The sequence below is a fragment of the Dermochelys coriacea genome, chromosome 6 (genome assembly GCF_009764565.3).
Source record: "Dermochelys coriacea isolate rDerCor1 chromosome 6, rDerCor1.pri.v4, whole genome shotgun sequence".
In the NCBI taxonomy this organism is placed as follows: Eukaryota; Metazoa; Chordata; order Testudines; family Dermochelyidae; genus Dermochelys; species Dermochelys coriacea.
This window is the reverse complement of record NC_050073.1, coordinates 105,901,841-105,914,079: the sequence shown is the minus strand read 5'-3', so window position 1 is coordinate 105,914,079 and position 12,239 is coordinate 105,901,841. Positions and strand designations below refer to the sequence as shown.

At 41.3% G+C, this 12,239-nt stretch overlaps 1 protein-coding gene across 6 annotated transcripts in view; it reads left to right on the top strand.

The window, feature by feature from the left end:
- Positions 1-12,239, top strand: part of BEGAIN (brain enriched guanylate kinase associated) — a 255,234-nt gene that overhangs the window by 38,973 nt on the left and 204,022 nt on the right. Inside the window, exon 1 of one of the 6 annotated variants that reach the window (XM_043516805.1) lies at positions 9,268-9,388. The exons of the other annotated variants lie outside the window; for them this stretch is intronic. The gene's annotated coding sequence lies outside the window, so the exon portion shown is untranslated. Of the gene's footprint in view, positions 1-9,267; positions 9,389-12,239 lie in introns of those variants that run through there. 6 annotated transcript variants of the gene reach the window in all.

Sequence of the window (12,239 nt, the reverse complement as noted above, 5' to 3'; positions counted from 1 at the left end):
AATGTTGTATGTGACCCGGTCAGTTAGATGAAGTTATTGTATATGGTGTTATAAGACTTTCCTATGTGCCTGTATTGTTCTAGCTTAATAAGGGGCTACAGGAATAACAGCCAGAGAAGCAATGCAATAATGAGTGATAAGCAACCTCCCAGCAAATATTGGGAAGGCAATTACAGGACAATAGCATGCTTCCAGGCCCCAGGCTGAAATGACTTAGCTATTCTGTAATGCTGGGAATGAAGGGATCAAAAGAACACTGAACAGTTAAAAACAACTTTCAAAGGAGGTGGTGGTCACTTGTCAGAAACTGCCTAGGGCAGTGGTTTTCAATCTTTTTTTCATTTGCAGTCCCCTAAAAAATTTCCCGTGGAGATATAGACCCTTTTGGAAATCTAAGACAGTGGGTCTCAAACTTTAGCAACCAGAGGACCCCCATTTTGATTTTAAAATTTCCACAGACCCCCAAGTGCCCTGTTCAGCCCCAGGCCCTGACCCCACTCCACCCCCATCCCACCTCTTCCTACCCTCGCTCCACCCCTGCCCCCTCTTCCCCTCCTCTTTCTGCCCCATCCCTACTGCTCCCCCTCCCTCCCAGCATCTCCTGCACGCTGCTGAACAGCTGTTCCCTGGCCTGCAGGAGGCACTGGGAGGGAAGGGGAGGAGTTGATCAGCAGGGCCGGTGGCCCTGGACATGATTCCGCCCCCTCCCTCAAGCGCACCCCATCCCCGTTTCTCCTCCCCGCTCCTTCCCAGTGCCTCCTGCATGCCACTGAACAGCTGTTCCCCAGTAAGCTGTTCGCCCAGGAGGCGCTGGCAGGGAGGGGAAGGAGATAATCAGTGGGGCCCAGGGACCCCCTGGAGTACCCTTGTAGACCCCAGATTGAGAAATGCTGATCTAAAACATAGTCTGTTGACCCCCGGTGGTCTGCAGACTACAGGCTGAAAACCACTGGTGTAGTAAGACAGGCTGACACGGAGGGAGTCTAAAGAAGTTGGGCCTTCCTAAATCCAGGGAGCAGTAAGCCTTAGGGAAAGGCTGGCATATGTATAGACTGGCTTATTGTTTTTAAGATATTTTCTCTTACATTCTTTTGTTCTAAATAAATACTTGGTTTTAAGAAATCTCTCTGGTGTCTGGATACCACTGTCATTTCTCCCAGGGGGAGCAGAAATGCAGTTTCTGAGCCTAAGACAAACCTGCTAAGAAAATTACAAGTAGTACCACAGTACTGCAGCCCCAGGCACTGTTTGACAGTGAGAGAACTGGAGAGACAGGGTGTGTTGGAGGTGGGTCAGTTCAGAGGTGTAGTTATCCTGGTAACTGTGACAGAAGTACACAGAAATATTGTATAGGGAAGTTTAGAACATTTAAAAAAAATTCAGCAGTATTCATTGGGGTAACTGGTTATTTGGGTGTGATGGAGCTAATAATGCCCCAGTAGACAGCGACATTGAGATGCTGTGCATTATCTCTAAGAGGCTTATGCAGTGCAAGGTACAGAACCCCTTCTGCCGCCAAGGGACTCCAAGAAGGGCAGAAGCTGAAGGTGTTCTCCAAATAGACAGTCAGCACAGAGCAGAGATAATAGGCGTCATTGCAGCTAATTCTGATTAGCACCACAGAAACAGAACATAGGGATCCCTGCACATATTGCGTGCTGTGACTTCTGCCAGTCCTGGACTCCCAGCAGTACATGCATAATTAATTAAGGAGGCTGTAACTCAGACTTCATTGATTCTGTTGTGGAAGAGGATTTTAAGTGGCAATGAAGAGGGGCTCCAATCAATTGAGTGTTTAAAGAACCGTTAAGCAGCTGGCCAACTTCATTCTTAATGTAGCTCATCATTGTCGTGGTCTTCTTGCTACACTAATTTATTTCCTCTCTTAATGCTCCACGATAACTACAAACAGAGTTACCAACACTTGCAATATTTAGATGTTTTTCTTAAAGCCTCAGCTCCTGGATCAAGAGAGTACATGAGAATCTTAGCTTTCATTAAAAAGAAGTATATTTCTATCCATCATTATTGAGGAGAAAAGCTTGAAAACATTAAGTGAATGAGCCCAAAAGGCTCAGAAAGCAGAAGGCAAACATAATCTGAAATGTATTATTTTTTTAAAATCTCATGATTATTAAAACAATCTCATTATTTGGGGGGGGGAGATAACTCCTGATTTTTGAATGCATGCGGTTAGCAAAAATGTACAACTGAGGTAACCACTGAGTTTTAAGTATGGTGAGTCTGAATAAACAGCTACTTCCTCACTTTTGGAAGAAACACAATTTGAAGATGATGATGGTTTCCATGAACAGGAATTAGACTGGATATTCTTTTGCTGTTTTTGTCACTAAGTAAAATACAATATTATGTACACTTTGGAGCTGCTTTTTACTGAGAACCTGAAGTCAAGGTCAGAGTAGTGGGTCTTAGAATGTAATCCTGGAAACACTTACTCTGGTGCACAGTGCTTATTATTGTGAGTAGCCAAACTGAAAGTAATAAACATGTAGGAACAAAAAGAAAAGGAGTACTTGTGGCACCTTAGAGACTAACAAATTTATTAGAGCATAAGCTTTCATGAGCTACAGCTCACTTCATCGGATGCATTTGATGGAAAAAACAGCACGGCTACTACTCTGAAACCTGTCATTATGTAGGAACAGTGTGCACTAGCAAATAGTTGCATATGCTGTTGTGGATTCTTTTTGCACACATGTGGAATGTACACAGGAAACATAGAATTTGCCCATACACATTTTGTGGTACCAATTTCTGATGATTTGGCCCTTTATTTTCTTAACAGGAAATTATTTAGCTTCCCTATTTTGAAGCTTTGGGAAAAATCATAGCTTGATGACAACTTACATGGACAAAATATAGTGCATAATTTTACCAAGAACTAGACTGCTACATTTCTGATAATGAAAAATGCCAACAATTGTCTTTAGTTATAAATAATTTGTTTCTGTGAATGTCTGGTTTATTAATAGTTTGCCCAGGCTTGATTTTAAATATAGTTTGATAAATTTTCAAAACTTCAAAGCCTCACACATGATAATTTATTTAACACAACTACTTAGTATACAGGTAGCAATTTCTTCAAAGCAACAGCTTGTTTAAAATTCCATCTGCGTAAGTTATTAATTTGACCTGATTTGTAATATCTTGCTATAAAAGGATTTTTTTTAACATTTCAAAGAACCATGGTTAATCACTTTGTTTTTTAACAAGCAGTAATATTACCATTTTCTTTTCTATAGTCACATGAAAATGCCTCTTTCCTTTATGCACTTTTGCTTTTATGGGATCTCTATTTGCGATCATTTCAAGTAAGTTGTTTCCTCAAGAATTCTGAATGGAAGCTGTGCAGCAGTTCCTCCTTTATAGGATGTTATCTTCAGGCTGTTGATCAAATGGAGCAACATTTTCTGCCCTCTTTTCCTTCTGAATTGGCTACATGTTTAATTGGATAGTTTTTAAATTATTTATTTATTGTTACATTGTGCCTTGATGTACATTGCCTACAGGTTGCAATTACTCATTCCAAATGGGAATCCCTTTGAATCGCTGTAAGGCGTGGGAGGTAGGGACAAATTATTGAAAAGCAAATGTCTGTTTTCTCTACTGTATCAAAGCTCAGCAACTTTTATGTAAAAAGTTCTGCTTTTCCCCAGTCCCATTCAGGCCAAATTTTTTAAAAGGGATGAGTGATTTTAGATATCCCAATATTTGAGTACCCATCTTCAGACACACTAAAGGGTGATTTTCAGAGAATAGATGCATGCTCAGCAATTTGTGAAAATAAGGCCCCTTTAACGTGTCTCAAGTTGAGTACCCAAAAACTGAAGCAACCACAATCACTAGATACTTTTTTTAAATCTTGGCCATATTATTTTATGGGGGTTTGCCCATTCGGCACGAGTTGTGTTCCTAGAAAACATATTGCAGTGTTTATAATTGCAACAAACTTCAACTTTTCAACAATCCAATCAATAGCTGTTTTAGTTGTTGCTGTTCTTAATGTGTTTTTAGCAGGATTTATTCTAGTTGGCCCAAAAATAAGAAGAGAAGTTGATAACAGAGTATTGGTTTAACATTAGGTGTAATGGCCTATTGATTTAACCTTATTCTGCCCCACTGGAAATGCCATGGCTGTCTACTCTAAGATTCCTCTCTATTGTCACAAATAATATTTAGTAGTGTAATCTTTCTCAATGGCTGTGAAATAGCCATCCCTTAGCCTTTCTGCTCTACCTATCTCTATTAGATTAAAACAACCTGCCATCCTTAGAATAACTTTCCACTCTGAACTCAAATATTTTGTTTCTTATTTAAGTGAAGATTCCTCCTGGCCTATTCAAATGCGTATTGTTATTACAGGTATCCCACAGTATAAAAGGCACATGGTTACAAAACTGAGGGAAGTAGATGCTGTAACTGATACTGATCCTTGTGTTAAAAAGCAAACATGCTGTCGCCTATCAATAGTTCTGACTAAATAAGTTTTTTTGTATTCCACGCTGGCTGAGGGAGTTCAGTGCAGACAAGAGCAATTAACTCTAAACAACGCATATATATTGATGATGTCTGAATAAGTGCCTTAAGGAAGCTGAAGGCTACTCCCATTCTGAGAAGATGACTCTCCAAGAGATGGGGCTACAGTTGTTAGATGCAGACAAGCTGTGGTGACAGGGGATATGAACATTAGAAATTCTAATAGCTGGGCATATAACGTTCATGAGAACCTATTCAGTAGCTTGCCTATGAGGTGTAAACTGGTAGAGCTCACAAGACTTCCAGAGCCTGCTGTGGATGAAGCAGTGGCCATGGTGAATATACAGAAGAGAGGTCCTGGAAGCAGAGTTTTGATTACTAGAGCCAAGATGTCTTTTTAGGGCACCTGTTGTACCTTTCTTTGAAATATCTCCAATACCATGCATACGGCCAGCTAGACAAGGGAAACTCTGTGGTATCAATGTGTAGGTGAGAAGATTGGGCATAGAGAAGGGCTTCAAATGATGATGTGGAAAAAGGGGGTAAAGAAAGAAGTGGCAATATTTGAAGAAGGCACAAAGGTGTTTGGGTTAGTGAAGACTAGAGAAGATAGTGAGAAGCTTCAAAGGGAACTAACAAGGCTAGGTGAAAGGATAGCAGAACGGCAGATGAAACTCACTGTTTACAAATGCAAAGTAGCATGTTGGAAAGAATAATTTCAGCTGTGCTCTAAATTAACTGGAAAAAAAATGCAGGGAATAGACCAGAATATCTTTGTGGACAGCTCAATGGAAACCACGCCACTCAACATGTTGGGGTAGTCAGAAAAGTAGAGAACTTGTTACTTACTACATATAAAGATTAGGATGGAAAATATACTGACAATTTTCTATAAGTCAGTGGTTCACCCTCACCTAGAATATCAGGTGTATATCAAGGGCCCCCAGGCAGCCCTCACATCCTGGCCACCACTGGGCAACTCATCCAGAACTACTGGAAGTGATGAGCTAGCAGAAATCTGACCCCCTCCCAGAAGTATCGCCCATGACGATCCTGACTGGGATGATGACCAGCTCTACTGATTGGCCTAACCATATTATCTAAGCTAAAAGGAGGCACAGGAAGTTGTCTGAACGCCCGAGACACTTCCTGACTGGCAGCTGCACTGGACCTGAGACTTGCTTGATCCTTGCTTCCTGATTCTGGCTCTGACCCCTGACTTGGACTCTGGCTCTGACTATCCCTGATCTAACCATTAGGTAAAATTGCCCACCTCCCAGTCTTGACACTGGGTATGTTTTGGTCACCTTATTTCAAAAATGTCAGTGCAGAAATAGATTTCAGATATGGGCAATGAAACCTGTAAAAGTTTGGAAAGACTTCTGTTTGGGGAGAGACTTATAGCGTTGAGATTGTTTAGTTTAGAGGAAACATCAGAGTGAGACAGAAAACAATGAATGATTTAGAACTGGTAAATAAGGTGCTCCACTTTAGCCTCTTATAATACAAGAGCAATGAAATCTTCAGTAAAACTGAAAGGTAATAAATTTAAAACTGATAAAAGGAAACATTTTATTCAATGTATAACTTCCCCGTGGAACTCTCTGCCATAAGATAACACGGAGACCAATGAGATTAGTAGGATATAGAACACAATTGGGCATTTATTAGGAGGATGAAAAAATCCACAGTTATGGTAGATAGACTAAAATGTTTGTTTAGAAGGAATATATACCCTCGAAACCATAAGCCAACTGTGGACTGACAAGTTAAGAAGAAACGTTCCTCATGGAAAAGTTCACTACAGCATTTCTTGTACTTTCCTGACACATCTAGTATAGGCCATTCTGGGAGACTGGTTTAGATGGTGTGATTCAGCGTGGCATGGATCTTAACTTGGTTGTTGTTCTATAACTTGCTTATAAATTTGTTGTTTAACTATAGGCACATGAAGCACTGAAGGCTGCAGAACCAGGGTTACCAAGTTGTCACCAACATATCACCTTTATGCTGTTCGTTGATTTGTATACTTCTATGGCATCCTTTCTTGTCTCCTCTAAACCATCTTCTCACAAGGCAGTTACAAGGAACTAATAAGATATTCAGCTGTATTAAAAAAGGGGGAAGTATAATACGAAAGACAGCATGGACCAGCTTTTGGTATCCTTATTTATGACTAAATTCCATTTTGGGCTTCAGCTCTATGTTCCTGGGTTTGGACACCAGCAAAAGAATTTAATGTAAATATAGTCATGTATTACATGGTCGCGTATCTGTTTTACTTATTTATTGTCTGCAGCCTGCATTTCCTGCTTTAGAAGTCTGATTCATTTGTCAGTGAGTTTTTTCAGCATTGAACTTCAGTTTGATCCTTTGTAGCTTTGATACAAATTATTCAGCAAATTAATGCGCTTTGTTTATTTTAGTGCAGGAGCAAACCAATTATATTTCACTGTTTGAGATTCAGGGCTTGATTCTTATTTACACTAAGGATCCTTACATGCCTCTGGTATTGTAAAGGGGCCTTCAATGTACTTTACACCCAAATTAAGGTCCCTTTACCGTGCTGGAGTAGTGTAAAAGGAGGCTTAGTGAATCTCTCTGAAATATTTATACAACATTCCTGTCTCACAATCTTTAAAAGTATTTATCCTCATTACTCCCCTGGAAGGTAGGTAAGTACTGTTATCCCCATTTTACAAATGGGGAACTGAGACAGAGAGACTAGATGACTTTCCCAAGGTTACATAGGAAATCTGTGGCAGAGCAGGAAATTGAAACCAGATGGAGCAGGGATATGAACTACTGGACCATCATTCCTCTTGGAATCTGACCTCAAATTATTATTACAGTAGTTTAACTGAAGGTATGTCTATACTGCACACCACTGTTGGGTACATATAGCTACATGCCACAGCGAAAAGTGATCTGTGCCAATACTATGGTCTGTAGCCAGATGCATCAGTGAAAGACTCTAGCGGTTGGGAGGCAGCGGGGAAAGGCTCTGGCAGCAGGGAGCTGACACTACACAGTGCAGACAGGGGAGGCACTATTTGGGTGTGTGGAGAGCCATGTAGGGTATGTCCTCCACAGTGTTCAGGTGTATCTTTACTTGCCCAAGCACGGCCTCATGGCCTATGCTGCTGTTTATAACCATGCTAGGGGAGCATGCAGTGTATGTAATCTACACACTGCTCTAAGGAGTAAATGTATCTTGAAATTGGGGCACCGTTGTGCAAGATGCTTTATAAGCTTATAGTAAAAGACTGCAAACTATTTGGGGCAGGTAAACGTAACAGAAAGGGCAGGAGAGAGGGAGTATCCCATCGTACAGAACGAGTTATCCCTGTTCTTCTGTGCGCACCTATTGTTTTGATGCCCAGAGCCAGTCTCGTGGTGATGCTGAATACAGTACAGTTCTAAAGATATTCACCATCCCTCCAAATAAAAGCAGCTGTGTTGTCCAAGCCAAGTGTCTGACCCTGCACCACTGAAGTCAATGGCACTAGGTCAGGGCTTGTTCTGAAAATATCCAGGTATTTTCACATTAATGCCCTTAAATTTCTAGAGGTGCAATATCATTGTGGAAAGGCCCTAAGGAATTTAATAGGACGCAATAATCATTCTATAGGTCTCTTTTAGAAGTATCCTACAGAATGTAGGAGAGATTGCCTTGTTGTCAAATTGTACAGGATGGTCCAAAAAGCCAAGAGCCCATCCTCTACTAAATTCAATAGTAATTGAGAGTAGTTTCTATGAAGACATTGAATTGCTATCCAACAATATTTAATAGAAAGAAAACCATTTTCTCGTATCTAACCTAATTTAATGTCTCTCCTCGGTCAAATCTGCCTTTGGGAAACCTGGGTTCAATTCTCGGTTCTGCCACAGACTTCCTGTGTGACCTTGGGCCAGTCACTTAGCCTTTCTTTGCCTCAGTTCCCCATCTGTAAAATAGGCACTGCAGATGTGAATGCCTGCACAGATCTTGATCAGGTGCTCAGAAGTGTGCAGACACCCATCCTCATCTCCTCTGTGACTCCATCCTACCAGCTGCTATATTGCACTTAGGGCCCCATCCCATGCGGCCATGAGAGGAAGTGACTCTATAATGTGTTGGCAGAGGGGACAGGTTCCTTCCTATTAGAGTAGCAACTGAGGAGATCATACGGGCCACAATGAAGCCATCACCCAGAGATAAACCCCCTGCTGACAACTCCAATAAGAGAGCTCACAAGATTGAGCCAAACCGGAGCCCATCTTCAATAGGCAGCACGGAGCAGGTCGCTGTGGGAGAAAATCAATTCCAGTGACATCATGCCCTCTCCCCTCCTTACAAACAAACAACTTCAGGGAGTGCACTCCAGTCCCTCTCACTCACCACAAAAGGAGCGATAATGGGATTATGGCAGAACCTTCTGCAATTTCAGGAGGAGGGAAAGAGGGTTAGGATATAAAGGCCCGTTTGGGGATGGGGGGTCATTGACTTCATGCAGAGCAACTCCCAGAATCCTTCCCTTCCAATGGTTTTGCAGCTCCTATACCTGCAGCAAGTGCAGTTCCTCTCACCCCCCATTCCATGCCAAAGCTGGCACACATCAGAATCCATTAGCCCAACAAAGTGCTGGGAGATGCGTCACTAAGGGGCTAATGTAACACTAACACACACAGTTCATAAGCACAACAGAATGTTATTTTCTGGTATAGGATGTCATTGTATGAATTTTTGCCATTCTTCTCTCCATAGCCTCCTTATGGCCTCTACTTAAATTTCAGCCTACTGTTCCAGTTCTCTCTATTGCAGCCCTGTGAGATGTGAATGGAAGAATGATCTCTTTCACCTGCATCGATTCACATATGGTCTGTGGATCAGATGTCACTCAAAGTCTAGGTAAGCCAGAGACCCAAAGGAGAGTGTGTGCATAGTGTCTGGCATGTGACTAACAATATATCTAAAGAAATCACACTGCTTCCACGATGCAGAAACAAATCTTACTTTTATATCAAATAATGGTATAGGCATTAAAGGAGGGAAGAATCTCTGAATGGGGAAGAAAAGAACTTGTTCAAAGTCAAGGAATTCCATCATTTTAGCTATTTTAGCGGTAGGACATGGAGTCAGGAACATTTTAGGCCTGTTTATGGTCTTGTTTTAATACCTACAAATCCAATTTCCTCTTACACTATTACAGTAATCGGTCGGCAGGCTGAGTCAATTGACAGCATACTCAAAAGAGCTGGTGAAAGGAAAATTTACTTACAATTTTATTGTAACACGATATTGAATGGCAAAATGCCCTGCCAGCACATAATGAGACATAGGTACTCTACTTCTTTACAGTGGTAAGGATCTGGCATGTCTACACTGTGAGAGAAAAAAAACAACCACCCACACATGGCAGTGGGTCTCAGAGCACGTGTCCACTGACTCAGGCTTATGCTATGGGGCTAAGCATTGGAAACATTCCTGCTTGGGCTGGAGTTTAGGCTCTGAAAACTGCCAGGAGGGGGCAGGTCTCAGACCTCAAGCAGGAATGTCTACACTGCTATTTTTGCCCCTTAGCGCCTGCCTGAATCAATTGACCTGGCCTCAGACTCCCTGCTGTGATTTATTTAGGGTTGGTGGCGGGTTTTTTTGGCAGCGTAGATGTGCTTGTGATCTTTCTAGGACCTACCTATAGCAGAATAATAATGACATATCTCTATTCGACATTTTATTGGACTTTGTTTGCCTGGATAATACCAGTCCATTTTACTTGAACCATACTTACTAATTATGTACATTGCAGTGTGTATAACTCAGTTCAGACTCTTTTCTATATACTGCACCTTTAAATACCTGCTGCTGTCGTTCTGTGGTCAGATGCAGCCCACTCTGGGGCAAACAAATTGTGCTCTCTCATGGAGACTTTACATTTGCTCTGTCTTTTCTGACCAAAAATGTATGATTACTCTTTCTGTGTAAGAAAAACAACAGATTCATCTTCTTTGCAGGACAGCTCCTCGCAGAAAAAAAGTCCTACAGAATTTAATAAGGATGAATCTAATGGGACTCTGCAGATACTTAATGGGGTTCTGTAAAAATTATTCTAAAACCTATAAAGAAAAGGAGTACTTGTGGCACCTTAGAGACTAACAAATTTATTTGAGCATAAGCTTTCGTGAGCTACAGCTCACTTCATTGGATGCATAAAACCTATAGAACCTATCTTAGGTATTTAGATGCAGCAGTGGTCAAAAAAGCTAACAGAATATTAGGGACCATTAGGAAAGGAATAGATAAGACAGAAAATATCATAATACTGCTATATGAATCCACACCTTGAGTATTGCATGTAGTTCTGGTCGACCCATCTCAAAAAAATATAATTAGAATTGGAAAAAGTATAGACGGGGCAACAAAAATGACTAGGGGTATGAAACAGCTTCCACATAGGAGAAATTAAAAAGATGGGGACTGTTAAGCTTAGAGAAGAGATGACTGAGGGGAAATATGAGCGAGAGCTATAAAATCATGAGTGGTGTGGAGAAAGTGAACAAGGAAGTGCTATTTACTCCTTCATAGAACACACAAACCAGGGGTCACCCTGTGAAATTAATAGGGAGCAGGTTTAAAACAAAGAAAGTATTTCTTTATACAACACACAGCCAACATGTGGAGCTCATTGCCAGGGGATGTTGTGAAAGCCAAAAGTATAACTGGATTAAAAAACGAATTAGAGAAGTTCCTGGAGGATAGGTCTATCAATGGCTGTTAGCCAAGATGGTCAGGAATGCAACTACATGTTGCGGGTGTCCCTAAACCTCTGATTGCTAGCAGGTGAGACTGCATGATAGGTGATGGATCACATGATAAATTGCCCAGTTCTGTTCATTCCCTCTCAAGCATTTGGCATCAGCCATTGTCAGAAGACCGGGCTTGATGGACCATTAGTCTGTCCTTGTATGGCCATTTTTATGTTCTTAATTATCCTTCCAACACCCCTCTGAGGTAGGGAAGTCCTATTATCCCCCATTTTACAGATGGGAAACTGAGGCATAGATAGATTAATGTGACTTACCCGAAGTTACTTAGAAAGTCTGTGATGGAGCAGGGGCTTGAACATGAATCTTCTAGATCCTAGGCTATTCATAGATATTAAGGTCAGAAGGGACCATTATGATCATCTAGTCCAACGACCTGCACAACGCAGGCCACAGAATCTCACCCACCCACTCCTGCGAAAAACCTCACATATGTCTGAGCTATTGAAGTCCTCAAATCATGGTTTAAAGACTTCAAGGAGCAGAGAATTCTCCATCAAGTGACCCGTGCCACATGCTACGGAGGAAGGCGAAAAATCTCCAGGGCCTCTTCCAATCTGCACTGGAGGAAAATTCCTTCCCGACCCCAAATATGGCGATCAGCTGTTGCCTAGACCTGGCCCATCCTTCCTCTCTGTGGTACCTTTTGAATAATTTTTGGAAACCTCCTATACAATTCTATAGTAGATATCATTTTATTTTAAGTTCTGTAGCCCTTTTCCACAGGAATAATCAATTTTTCTAAAATCTACACTTATGAAAACCAATTTTCTTTTGTTTCTTCCTTTCAGCACTTCCTTGTCTGGGCTCCTCAGTTAGAAATAGATGGTCAAAATACAGGAGAAAAATCTTTGCTGAAGTTTTCATGAAGAAAACTTCCCCTCTCCTTTCCCCTCCCCCACTTTTTTTTGGGAGGGGGTGTCAATCTTTGATTTCAA